General features: G+C 60.1%; 1 protein-coding gene across 6 annotated transcripts in view; it reads left to right on the top strand.

The window, feature by feature from the left end:
- Iqsec1 (IQ motif and Sec7 domain ArfGEF 1) overlaps nucleotides 1-13,432 on the top strand; it is a 179,699-nt gene that overhangs the window by 126,928 nt on the left and 39,339 nt on the right. The gene's annotated exons all lie outside the window — the stretch shown is intronic.

Below are 13,432 nucleotides of genomic sequence, written 5' to 3'. Positions count from 1 at the left end.
CCGCCCTGGGGACCTCCTTCCATGTTCCTGCCAGGAATTGCCACTGTAAACGGCCGAGCTGTCCATGGTCACAGCTGATCAGTTCCTGGAGCAAACGGAGCAGAAAGATGATAGTGGGTGTCCCCTCCCCCTGGCCCTGGCCAAGCCAGAGGCTCCCAAGGACAGAGGGGCCCTGCCCGGCCAGCTGTGTGGCGCTGGGCATGCCCCAGGGGCTCCTGGGAAGCTCTTGCTGGGCTCTGGGTGGCGACACTGGTGGGTGCTCTGCTGGGCTTCTACCCCATTCTGTGGTCAGTGTCCACCAACCGGGGGCCTGGGCAGCCCCCTTTGAAGGAGTCAGAATGGAGGTGACATAGCTGTGGCCTTCTGGTCAACCTCCCCTGCCCCGTATTGTGCCCAGGCCTTGGTACCTGCTGGCCAGCGCCAGCCCAGAACCCCCTGCAGGGAGGGAGGGAGATGGTCCCAGCCCCCAAGCCCTTCCCCAGGCAGGAAAAGCTAAGGCAGAGGTGGCCCGGGTGCCACATGCCCCCGCCCAGCTGTGGGGGATCCTGCAGGAGGCAGCATCCTGCAGCCAGGAGCTGGCCAGCGCCAAGAGCACGTCCAAGGTCACAGGACTCCGGGTTGCGGGCCTATCCCCTGTCCTCCAGGACCCTGGTCATTCCTGAGAGCTGCTGCCTGGGGACCCCCGTGCCCCCTCAGGGGTCCCTGAAGAGGGGACCAAGGCAGGAGGCCTGCACTCGCTCCCCTCTGCAGGGGCCCTGGCTGCTGCCTGGTTTGCAAACATTCAGTAATCTTGTGTCTCATGACTTGGAGTTGACACTTGTGTCCAAAGCTCCTTAAAGGGCCGGTGGCAGCCAGCCGGGTCCTTCCAGCCAACCTGGCCTGCCCCACGCCTCATGTCCCCATGGCAACCCCTTTGACCCCTTCCCACCCTTCCATGTTGTCCAGAGGGGAGGGCCAAGGCCACACCGGAAGAACTGGGACCCTTGGCGTTCCTAGTCACCCATGGGAGTGAGGGGACGCTCGGGAGCCTCTAAGCCCTGCTAGGAGGGGAGAATGTGGCCCCCTTTGATCTGGGGACAGCCAGGTGTTCAAGCTGAGCTGCTGCACTTGACCTCTGGCGGGAGGGTCGACCAGATGCCTCGCTGCACTTGACCTCTGGTGGGAGGGTCGACCAGATGTCTTGCTCTATCCTGCCCCTTTGTTATGGGGGTGTGTGGGGGGTGGACAGTGGGGGTTCTTGTTTCCTGGATGGATGAGCTTGGGTGAAAGCCACCCTGTTGGTGAGGTCCCTGGGATTTGGGATCCCATATACCAGCGCAGCTCGGAGTTAGCATTCATTACCGCCGTGCAGTGACTCTGGGTACAGGGTCTTCTGATGACCCTGTCGCCCCCTAGGGCACCTGGCCCTGTCCTGGCCCCTGCAGGAAGGCACCCCACCCCCACCCTGTCACCTGACAACTCCCGGGTCTAGTGTTCTTCATCACTGTCATCCGGGTCCTTTCTTTTTAAAAGTTTACTCACTCACTCCCTGGATTGAACCCAGGGGTGCTTACCCACTGAGCCCCGTCCCCAGCCCCTTTTTATTTTTTATTTAGAGACAGGGTCTCGCTGAGTTGCTCAGGGCCTTGCTATAAGTGGCTGAGGCTGGCCTCTAACTTGCGATCCTCCTGCCTCAGCCTCCTGAGCCGCTAGGATATCAGGCAGGTGCAACCCTATGCCCTGGTCAAAGTTTGCTTTGAGTAGCCAGGTCTGTTGTCACTGAAGGAGAGGGTCGTGTGCAGGCCCTGACTTTAGACCCCCGGAGCCCACTCATCCTCTGGAACCTCCAGTCCTGGCTACCCCAGCCAATGCCACCTTGGAAGGGCGCCTGCGCCAGCCTCGTTCTCAGGCTCCTGGACGGCCTGCCGTCTGGTTTTTGCATCCACCAGATTGCAGTTCCAACCCAGCCGCACACTTAGCCCCTGCTCCTGGGGACGCGGTCCCAGGGCTGTCACACGCGTCACCCCTTCATCTGCAAGCCACAGGCCCACCCGTTAACTAGCAGGATGGTTCTGGAAAAGTTCATGTTCAAACAATGATGTCACCTCCCAGGCCACAGGCTCCTGTCCAGCACTGCCCCTCCCACCGCCCCTGTTGGGGACTCAGTCACAGTTAGTCGGTGGCTCTCCAGCCCTGGCCCTGTGTCACTGTGTGGGGACATTCTTGGGGGGACCCAGCATCCAGCTGATGCCCACAAATCCCGAGGCGCAGGGTCGGCCAGCCTGCCTCGGGGACCGGCCGGCTGTGAGCCCTGCATGTCACTCCCTGTGTGCCAGGACACCCGTGTCCCCTCCTGTCGCCGCCCCCTGCTAAACTCCCCGAGGGCAGGACGCTGGGTGGCTGGCGGCTGATTAAGTCTGGGTTGTGCTTTGAACTTGAATCCAAGCAAGAGTCGGGCTGCCTTAGAGAGGGTCCCCTCTCCCTGGACACGCAGAGTGACCAGATCCGGGTCCGTGGGGACTCTCATGCCCATTTCGGCTCCAAGCCTCAGGGCCTGTGATTTCTTTTGCGTTTTGCATTTTCCAATTATCTGGGGACTTGGTGGAAGGCTCTGGGTTGTCCTGGGGGTGGGGAAATGCTACATGGGGTGTTTGTCTGAACAAAACCAGGCCTGGGTTTTCTGGAACTTTCCATGGTGTGGCTCATGCAGATGCTGAGCTGGGTCTGTCTGGCTCCTCCAGAGGCCTCAGGGGTGGGCAGAAAGTGAGCCAGGAGGAGACAGAGCCCCTCCCCTCCGGGATCTGGAGTCCCAGGACTTTGTCACCCAGGACCCAACTCCTAGAGACCAGGAAAGTCCCTAAGTCAAAACCGGCACCGTAAGGGGTTGGGGACAGTGGGACAGGGGGACGGGAGCTCAGGCATGAATAGCCACCAGCAGCCAGCCCCCACTCCCCGCCCGGTCTGCAGCTAGACTGGGTTCAAATGCCACTTCTCAACTTCCCAACTTTGCACAGGACTTTAGATGAGTCACTGGGCCTCCCTGACCCTCAGTCTTTTCCTCTTTAAAACGGGGTCATGAGCCCAGTGCAGGGGCGCACGCCTATCATCCCAGCAGCTCAGGAGGCTGAGGCAGGAGGACAGCACGTTGGAGGCCAACCTCAACCACTTAGCAAGGCCCTGAGCAACCCAGTGAGACCCTGTCTCTGAATAAAATAGAAAAAGGGCTGGGGACGGGGCTCAGGGGTGAAGAGTCCCTGGGTTCAATCCCTGGGACCAAAAAAGAAAAGAAAGAAAATATGGGGTCAGGATAGCACTGACCCCCTGAGGCCACCAGAAGGTCATTCTGTGCAGGGACGTCAGCTTCCTGCAGATTGTTTTTCATTTCTTTCCTTGGGGACATCAGAGGAGCCTCCAAGGACCTCACAGTCCAAATAGAAATGTCAGCTGCATCCAGAAATGACGGAGTATCCGTCACGTCCCTGGTTCGTTTTCAGTTTTGGGGGTGACCGTCGGGGCACACAGACTGCAACCCGACCCTCCCAGAGCTTTCCTGAGTGGTGGGGACAAACAGGCGACTAAGAAGAGGTGTCACAGACTGAGAGGTGGCACGAGGACGAATCTGCCCCTGTTGGTGTGAAATGGGATTTTCAGTGACAGGACCCTTCTGGGAAAAAAAAAAGAGACCCGGATTCTAGTCCTGGCCCTGCTGATCTCTGACTTGCTGTGCAGCCTTGGGTCAATTCCTTGCCGTCTCTGATTCTCACTTCTTATCTGTGCCATGACGTCTTCCAGCTCAGAGATAATGGCCTGATGGCTGAGCAGTCACCGGTTGAAAGGTTGTGACACCCATAATGGCCACAGAAAGTGGAAAGATGCTGATAAAAGATGAGAGTGTGCATGCGGTCACACCAAGGTCCAGAGGCTGACCATGGCAGGGACGCGCCTGTCACACCTGGCGACTCCGTGAGAGCCCCATCCTTGGTCCTTGCTCATCCTGCTGTGCCACCGGTGGGGCGACTGCTTTCCATGTGACCTTGCTTTTCTTATTTTCGAGCTGTCTATAAATAGGCGCAGGGTGTGCAGGCAGGTCAGGCTGGACGGGTGGCCACAGGGTCACCTGTGTGAGTGGCTGTCTTTGGGCCTTTGAAACCAGTTGTTGTTCTTTTGTTTGTTTTGGTCCCAGGGATGGAGCCCCGGGGCATTTAACCCCTGAGCCCTGTCCCCAGCCCTTGTTATGTTTTGTTTAGAGACAGAGTCCTGCTGAGTTGCTGAGGCTGGCCTCCAAATTGCGATCCTCCTGCCCCAGCCTCCCGAGCTGCTGGGGTCACAGGCGTGCGCCCCGCGCCCTGTACTCCGTGGTGTCCGTAGGCCACCTCCCCCTCTCCTGCTTTCAGTTTGGAGCTATTGGTTTTGAATGAGTGTCCCCAGACACGTGGCGTGACTTCTCTAGGGCATCGACCTTGGTGGTCAATATGTATTTGTCCCAATTCACAAAGCGCTGGGCCTCCGCCTCCCGCGCCCCAGGGCCCCTCCTGGTTGCTCGATGCTCCTGGTGGGTGTGTGACAGAGTCGCCTGGTGGGTTTAGTGGGGCGTTTGGGGGTGTGCAGACGCGTTTGATGGCCGTTCAGATGTCCCCTGTGGCAAAGAGCCATTCAGGGCTGTCCCTGCACCAGGCTCCCTGGGGTCTTAGGATGGACTTCAGGGTTTCAGAGTTCTTAAGGTCGCCCGCCTGCCCGCCTGCCACCCGCCGTCCACTCTGTTGGTGACATTGTGTGTTTCAAGAAATTCATCCCCAGTCCCTGCCTATAATCCCAGCAACTCAGGAGGCTGAGGCAGGAGGATCGCAAGGTGGAGGCCAGCCTCAGCCACTTAGTGAGGCCCTGAGCAACTCAGCGAGACCCTGTCTCTAAATAAAATCTGAAAAGGGCTGGGGACAGGGCTCAGGGGTCGAGGGACTGTGAGTTCAATTCCCAGGAGCAAATAATAATAATAATAAGTTAATTAAATAAGGAGGGGACTCCCTGCCCCCCCCCCCCCCCCCCGCAGGTCCCCGCCTGTCCCCAGGCGTCACTGGCCCACCTGGGACTCATCTGCACTGTGGGAGGAACAAGGTCCCTTTTGTCCCTTTCCCTGTTGTCTTTCCCTGCACGCCTCCCCCCATAACCCAGGTGACCCGGCACCATTGGGGACAAATGCGTCCTTTCCCCTCCTCTGCGGGTCCCCTAGCCTGTGTCCACACCCTGCAGGCCAGGCCGGGCGCCCCCGGGGAGTGGGTGACAGGGACGGCCCCGCGGGCCCCGCCCAGCCCTGGCTCCTGCCCAGCAGGTCGGTGGGGAGGGTCACGTGTCCGGCTGGGGCTTGGGCGGATTAAGCCGGGCTCAGGGTTTGTGACCCGGCCCAGCGGCTGTGCAGCTGGGAGGGACCAGGGAGCAGGGACAGGGCCGCAGGAGGACGCGGCCTCTTCCGCAGGACCCAGGTAAGAGACGGCTGGCGTCCCCGACCTGGCCGCCAGCACCTGGGCCAGCCCTTGTCCCCGCCCCAGCTGTCCTGCCGGTTCCCAGCAGCGCCACCCAGGGACTCCTGTCCCCTCTGGTGTCCAGGGCCTGCCCCTGGTGGGGCGGGTGGCTGTTGCCAGCATGAGGTGAACCTCCGGCTTCCAGCCTCCTTGCCACCCTGGCCAGTGGCCCAGGCCTGGTGTGGTCAGGGTCGCCGTCCCCCAGCCCCGTGCCAGGCTCAGGCCTGAAACCAGGGACCAGAATGACTGAGCAGGGACCCTCCTGGGGCTGGGCACCTCGGGCCTCCTCTTTCCTCCTGCCGCGCAGAGGAGGCGCAGCCGCCCATTTCATAGATGAAGAAACTGAGGGTCAGGGAGGGCCTATGATGGCTCAAGGTACAACCAGGTCCCTCCAAGCCCCCGCCCAGGCTGAGGCTCTGTCCCTGCCCTGGGGCCTCTGTGGGTGTGTGACAAGGCACATTCCCTCTCGAGCCGCTGCTGCTCCCTGGGGCTCCAGAGGGTGGGAGGCCCCGGAGAGGAGCCAGGACAGGGACATCTGGCTAGAAACAGCTGGGTACAGTTTTGTTTGGTTTTTGCACCAGGGACTAAACCCAGGGTGCTTAACCCCCGAGCCCCGTTCCCAGCCCTTTTTATACTTTATTTAGAGACAGGGTCTCGCTGAGTGGCTGAGGCTGGCCTCCACGTCATGATCCTCCTGCCTCAGCCTCCTGAGCAGCTGGGATGACAGGCATGAGCCACCGCACCTGGCTACATCTATCCATCTGTCACCCCCCCCGACATATTTTCATGACCCCCCCCCATGGCTGGCTCTGCCCCTGGCTGTGGCTCCTTCTGTCCTGTGTCCCCCTCTCTGAGCGGGAAGCCAGGCCTCCCCCTCCCTCTGGAGAGCACACATATTTGTGGACGCTGGCACCAGATTTTCCCCGTCAGCAGGATGGGGCAGGCTGCAGCCTGGCACCGGACAAACAGGAGGGACTCTTGGACAGCAAAGAAGGGCCCCTCTGTGCCCAGAGCCTGAAGCCAGAGACCAGCTCCCGTCCCCGGCCCCAGCAATCTGGGTCTGCCGTGGGGGGTGGAGCTGGGGACCAGGCTTGGCCTGGCCTGGCTGCGGGACCTTGAGCCAGCTTGGGCTCCCGACTCCATGTGGGAGGCCAGGGCGTGTGGCCACCTCTGAGAGGGCAGAGAGTCAGTCTGTCTGTCTGTGTGAGGACCCGAGCAAATGATGTCGCTCCTAATGGCCTGTGATGTGGGGTCGGGGTTTTGTCGGCCTTAAAATCCACATTGTGTCAGCCCTGTCCTCCTGGTGGCTCGGGAGGCCGAGGCAGGAAGATCACAGTGGTCCAGTAGCAGAGCTTTAAGGGTTGCCAGTGTACGGATGTTCGGGTTGTACACTGCACAAGAGCAGCTGGCAGAGAGAGAACGCCATTCCTGCCCTGTCTGGCCCCGGAGCTGGCTCCATCAGAAGAGGGCGCCTTTGTCAGATTCCCTCGCCGGGTCCCTGCATGTCCCTGGAGGAATCAGCCCCGACTGTGCCCACCCACAAAGTCCAGGTGCCGGGACACAGGGTCTCTGTGGTCTTCCTGAGCTTAGTTTTCTAGAATCTTTCTCCAGGAGTCCCTTAGGGGTCCCAGCAGAGGGGATCCCAGACACTCTCCCCGTTGCAGTCTGTTTGAGCCTTGAGTTAGGGACCCTCCGCATGGTCAGTCCCCAGGGGAACTGGACCATGTGTCCAGCTTTCTGGGCTATAGATCGGCCTGGCTCAGAGCAGACCTGGGCCCACCTCTCAGCTTCGTCTGGCTGTCCCCCCTGCCCAGGGCACCTCTGTGCAGGTGCGCACCCTCCTTTTGATCATCTGTTACCATCCCCCCAGAACTCAACTTTAAAAGGTGCTTACCTCACGGGGTGCCGTGGGCATAGGCCTGTCATCCCCGAAGCTCCGGAGGCTGAGGCAGGAGGATCGCCAGTTGGAGGCCAGCCTCAGCCCCTTAGCAAGGCCCTGAGCAACTCAGCAAGACCCTGTCTCTTAATAGAAACTAAAAAGGGGCTGGGGACGGGGCTCAGAGGTTAGCAGCCCTGGGTTCAGTTCCTGTTGTCCCCCAAATTCCAAAAGCTGGGACAGGACTCACCGTGGGGTGACATCATTCATGGGCTGATATTTGCCAAGCACCTAAGGCCGACAAGAGCCAGCTGGGGCCTAGGCCGAGTGGTAACAGCGTCACCCCCACCTGGCCAGGTCCCCAGCGTCTCAGGGAGGGGCACAGTCACCTCCGCTGGGCCCTGAGCAGGCGGTGAGGGCGGCCTGGGGTTCAAGGCTGCCCCCCCCCCAGTGTCCAGGCCTGGCCAAGCCCCTGGGCGCCTCTCCAGGCTGCAGTTCCTCTGCAGGGCGACAGGTGGCGCCAGCCCTGGCTGCGTGGGTGGGCTGAGCCGCTGGAGCAGGCCGCGTGGGGGTGGGGACAGGGACAGCCCCTCACCCACACCCAAGCTGGGGGCCGCTCAGTTGTCGCCGGCCTGTCTCTCATCCCCTCCAGAGCTGCCTGGCCAGCTGTGCCCTGAGCAGCTTAAGCCGATCTAAATTTGCCACCAGCCTGACCTGGGGACAGCCCCCGGTGGGGACCTGGGCTCTTGGAGCTGGATCATCTAGATTCAGAGAGAGGGAGATGCTGGCCGTCACTTAGCTGCCCCACAGCTGGGGCGTCCTGCGAATGTGTCACACAGGAGCCCAGGGGCCTCGCCCTTCACCCCTGGGCACCCCAGGGAGGCCGGGGCCACCCCTTGGTGGAGTTGGTGACCATGGTCTGGGCCCCTGAGGCCGGAGAAGCAGGAAAACCAGCCCAAAACCGCAGCAGTGTCTCTTTTTTTATTTTTATTTATTTTTTCACGATTTATTATTATTATAGAAGCTCTCCCAGGCATATGGTGGAATGTTCTGGAAGCTCTCCCAGGCATATGGTGGAATGTTCTGGAAGCTCTCCCAGGCATATGGTGGAATGTTCTGGAAGCTCTCTCACAGGCAGATGGGTGGAATGTTCTGGAAGCTCTGCAGTGTGTTGGTTCCTGGAATGGTGCTTGTGTATCTTTGCGCTAAAAGGACCTGTCACTTTCAGTTTCTCAGTGGAGTGAATATCAATCGCTGTGACCCCCACAGGCCATTTTGGTGTCCTCAGTAAAGAGCAGGAAGAGATGCTGACAGCAAAAGGCTTGAGAGCCGCTGGTCTCTGTTTAAAGAAGGAGCCAGGCGTGGAGGTGCCGGCCTGTCACCCCAGCGGCTCAGGAGGCTGAGGCAGGAGGATCGAAAGTTGGAGGCCAGCCTCAGCAAGTGAGTGAGGCCCTAAGCCACTCAGGGAGACCCTGTCTGAAAATACAGTGTAACAAGGGCTGGGGACAGGGCTCAGGGGTGAAGCACCCCTGGGTTCCACCCCTGGCACCCCAAAAAGAAAAGAACAGGAAAACTCAGCCAGTGTGTTTGAGCCTCTTTTAGAGAGTCCTCCGCATGGTCAGTCCCCAGGGGATAGTGGACCTCGTGACCAGATTTCAGGGACTCTGTCCCTGTCCCTGAGAGGCCAGTGGTCACTAACAGAAGCCAAGGAGTAGAGATGGGCCCCCGATGGCAAGCAACATGTCACCAGGTGGCTACTAAAGCAAGAGAGAATGTTCTCCAGGAAGGTGGCTGCTGTCTCGGAACTGTCCTGGAGGGGCCTCTCCTGGGGACGGGGACAGGTTGCACTAGGGTGGCTTCCGTCACCTCGCTGTCAATCATCAGTCAGTGCCTGTCCCTTGTCGGTGGCTCCTGCACAGGTCCACAGAACCTGGGAGCCAGGGCCAGACCCTTGTGGGAAAGAAGAGGAACCTGTTGGCCAGGAGGCCCCCAAGCTGCGTTGGCCTTGGCCGCGTGGGGCGTGGGGCAAAGCCCCCTTAGCTAGGCCATAATCAGCTGTCGTGTGCAGCCAACTGTGGCGCCTGTGATGTCACGCTTGGCTCTCCGGGGTCCCCAACCCTGATGTCTTGGCTCTTAACACAGAAATCACAGTCACTGTGGGAATTGTCTATGGACTGTGGCTGGGACCCACTCCAGGGGACGCAGGGCCCAGGGGACCCAGGAGCAGCATGTCCCGGGCCCCTTGGCTCTGGCTCCCAGGGGCCGGGATGTCTGTCCCCGTGGACGGCCAAGATGGCCCTTCGGAGTGGCCTTGAGCAGGTCGGTCCTCGGGTCTGGGCCTCCGCTTCCTGATGGGCTAAGAAACAGTGTCCCCCTCAAGGCCGCTGGGAGTGCAGGGCCCCTGAGGCCCTCAGTGCAGGGGCCCTGGTGGGGCAGTGGCCTCCACTTGTCCCCAAAGAGAAAAGGGGTGGCTCACGCCTGGCATTCCAGCGGCTGGGGAGGCTGAGGCAGGAGGATCGAAGGTTGGAAGCCAGCCTCAGCCACACGCCTCACCACCAGGCCCCAAGTCAAGATGGGCATCACCTCCTCCAGGAAGGCCTCCCTGCCTGGCCGCCCCCAGGCAGCAGCCTCTCCCTCTCTGCCAGCTCCTCCCTCCATCCTGGGGATGGGCCGCCTTAGCACAGAGCAGAGACCCCAAACTGCAGCAAGCGTCTGCTCCCCAGGCTCAGGAGCCCCATTTGTGATGACTCCCACATCCATTGCTGCTGCCATGCCCAGGGCCCCACTTTTTGAGAGGCACCGATGGGGCACAGTGAGCCCAGACTTGAGCCCACATGAGGTATTTCTGGGTCCATCCCTTATGCTGTGTGTCTTAGGGCAAACGACTTACCCTCTCTGGGCTTCAGGGCCTCTGTGTCTTTGTAGAACTCTTAGGAACAAGGCTGACAGCGAGGATGAGCCAGCCCCGTAAGGACAGGGGACAGGGCCCGCACATGCAGGTGAGGTCCCTGGGCTGCCCCACGACGTGGTAGGTAGGGACAGGTATTGGTGAGCGCTGGGGAACACGCACATCCTCAGCTCCAGGTCTGCGCACTTGATGAGCTGGGCCTCACACGCGTCCTCTACTGGCCTCTACTCTCCTGCGCGGGTTGGCCCAGGCTGGCCTTGCGCCCTCTGGGACCAGAGAAGGTGTTGTTCAAATCAATAGCGCAACAGAGACTGCGGAGGGAGGGAGCGCGTCAGCCACTTAAAAGTAGCCAGAGTCTCAGGAGCACTTAGCGGCCTCCCTTTGAAAGAGAGGCCTCCCGCACTTGGGATGGAGGAATTCATCTATTCATTAAGTCGGGGCCCCCAGGGCCTGGGCTGGCTCCCCTCTGCTGGCTGTTCTTGGCTGTGAACTCACTGTTTAAAAGTAAAGGCGGACGCAGTGGCACACGCCTGTCACCCAGGGGTCTCTGGAGGCTGAGGCAGGAGGATCGTGAATTCAAAGCCAGCCTCCGCAAAAGGGAAGCCCCCAGCAACTCCATGAGACCCTGTTCCCAAATTAAACACAGAGCAGGGCTGGGGATGTGGCTCGGGGGTCGAGTGCCCCTAAGTTCAATCCCCAATGCCCCCCGCCCGCCAGCAGATTCTGGGACAGTTGCTTTCTCCTGGTCAGCCCTGCTCTGGGCCAGAGTTGGTGGCCTCCAGGGGCTGCGCTGTGACAGCCAGCCTTGCAACTCTTTCTGTATATTTTTTCTAGATTCCCTTGACTTTGACATTCCATTTAATACGCAGATGGACTCCTGTTTTGTTTTGTTTTTTATCTGTTTAGAGACAGGGTCTCGCTGACTTGCTGAGGCTGGCCTCCAACTTGCGATCCTCCTGCCTCAGCCTCCTGAGCCGCTGGGAGGACAGTTGTAGGCCATTGCGCCTGGCTAGTTCACTGGGTTTTTAAAGTTCAGTGACTTTTTAAAGAAGTCCTAGGATTTGTTCCCAATAGTGTCCCCTCTTAGGGCCCTTGGAAGCCCAGGGTGCCATGGGGGAGAGTGACACCCAGCCCTGCCTGGCAGTGACCGTGCCGCTCCTTGGTGACATGAAAGGACCCAGGGCAGGGCCAGGGGGCGTGGCTTCCACGAGAGGGGACACTAAACTTGACCGCAGGTGGACAGATGGCCCAGAACCAGGCCACATAGGCCTGAGGTCAGCCACGTGAAGCTACCCGATGTCACCCTGAGAGCTCTGAGATCAGGGTGCCACAGGCCTGTCCCAGGAGACGAGGAGACCCCTGGGGCCATCAGGGCGTTAGAACCCAGGAGGATGAGGACAGAGTTAGGTTGTGGCACGAGAAATGGGCCAAAGCAAGCAACTCAGGGCTGAGACCCAGGATGGTGGCCCTAAAGGCTCTCTGACTTCTTGCATCCTGCGACCCCAGACACGAACTCCTACTCGTCCCTCAAGACCCAGCCCCAAATGCCCCCATCACTGGAGCCTTTCCCCAGACAGAGTTCCAGGTTGTCCCCACTGACACGACACCACGCCCAGGGATGGTGGTCACACCAGTGCCTTCTCATTGGGGCCTCAGAAGGCACTGAGGGGCAAGAACAGGTGCTGGTTAGTACTTGCTCAGTTAAATGGCTAATGAGACTCAGAAAGCAAAGTGCCCAAGTGGTGGACGTGAGGTCTGTGCAGTCCAGTCCTTTGGTCAGGAAAACTGTCCAGGCGCTCCTGGACAGGGCCTCACTGCTGGCCAGATTGGGCTTGGTGGCGTGGTTCAAGCTGGGATTTAAAAAGGGACTTAAGTCAGGAGGGATCCCGGGGAAGGGCCACCCTGGGGCCAGGGGCCTACAGAGCGTGCCCCTCGCTCCCGCTGCGTGTCCTGCTTGGCAGACCAACAATACCGGGAGTTGCTGGTGGCAGGAGGGAAAGGGCCAGGCTTTGAGCAGGGCAGCCCAGTGGTCTTCTAGAACCTTCTGTGTGTAGGTCCTTTTGCCCATGTTTTGGCTCATCACCTCCTTAGAACATGGGGTGGCAGTGTGTCATCCTTTGATGTGACCTTGAGCATCTTTTCGCGCACTTACTGGCCATTTGTACGTCTTCTTGGGAGACAGGTCCACCCAGATGCTTGGCCCGTTGGGTTCTTTGCTTTCTCTGCTGGAATGTAACGCAAGCCCTGGTCCGTCTCTGGCCAATCTGCCCTCCCATTCTGTCTTTAAGGATTTATTTGGTCCCAGGGATTGAACCCAGGGGTGCTTGACCCCTGAGCCCCATCCCCAGCCCTTTTTATTTTTAATTTAGAGACAGGGTCTCCCTGAGTTATTTAGGGCCTAAGTTGAGGCTGGCCTCTAAGTTGCAGTCCTCCTGCCCCAGCCTCCTGAGCTGCTGGGCTTACAGGCATTTGCCACCATGTCTGGCTTTCTTTTTATTTTTAATGTAGCAAAGAAACTATGGGAGCCCAAGGGGAGGAATGTGGCTCTGGGCAGTAATCGGGGCTCAGCCTTGGGGCGCCAGCCTGGATCTGGGGAGGCAGGCTGGGGCAGCTTGGGTGCTGTCTTCAAATGAAAGCTTCCAAAGGGCACAAGACCGGGCCCCTTCATTAGTGGCTCCTGTGATTTCCTGATCCCCGCAGATGTGACAGCTGCCTGGTCCTCCGGGAGCTGGCCTCGCGCTGGTGGTGCGACCCGGGGCAGCTGGGTCTGGTGGTGTCTGTCCACGCGCTCGCTACCCAGGTTGTCACCGCTGAGCCCGCCTTCGTGGACCCGGGGACGGGAAGTAATAGGCGATGGACAGACATGGGGATGGGCAGCCCTAGAGGAGAGTGGGGCGAGGCGAGGACCCTCGAGCAGCCCAGTGAGCAGAGCCTGGTCTCCTGTCTGGGCGCCGGCCGGGGTCGCCTGTGCACAATGTCGCCAGGAGCAGCTCTGGGGTGCTGTCAGTACCCGGGGCTGCGGGGCTTCTCTGGGTGGCAGTGGGCACGGTGGGGCTGCGGGGGCTGGCCGGGCGAGGGGACGTGTTGTGAAGTTGTGCAGTTTTCCATCGGATCCTCCCCCAGGGTGACGCCGGGTGGGACCCCGCCCTCGTC

Source organism: Urocitellus parryii, chromosome 16 (genome assembly GCF_045843805.1).
Source record: "Urocitellus parryii isolate mUroPar1 chromosome 16, mUroPar1.hap1, whole genome shotgun sequence".
Classification (NCBI taxonomy): Eukaryota; Metazoa; Chordata; class Mammalia; order Rodentia; family Sciuridae; genus Urocitellus; species Urocitellus parryii.
Note: the sequence above shows the minus strand (reverse complement) of the source record. Positions and strands in the feature narration are given on the sequence as shown.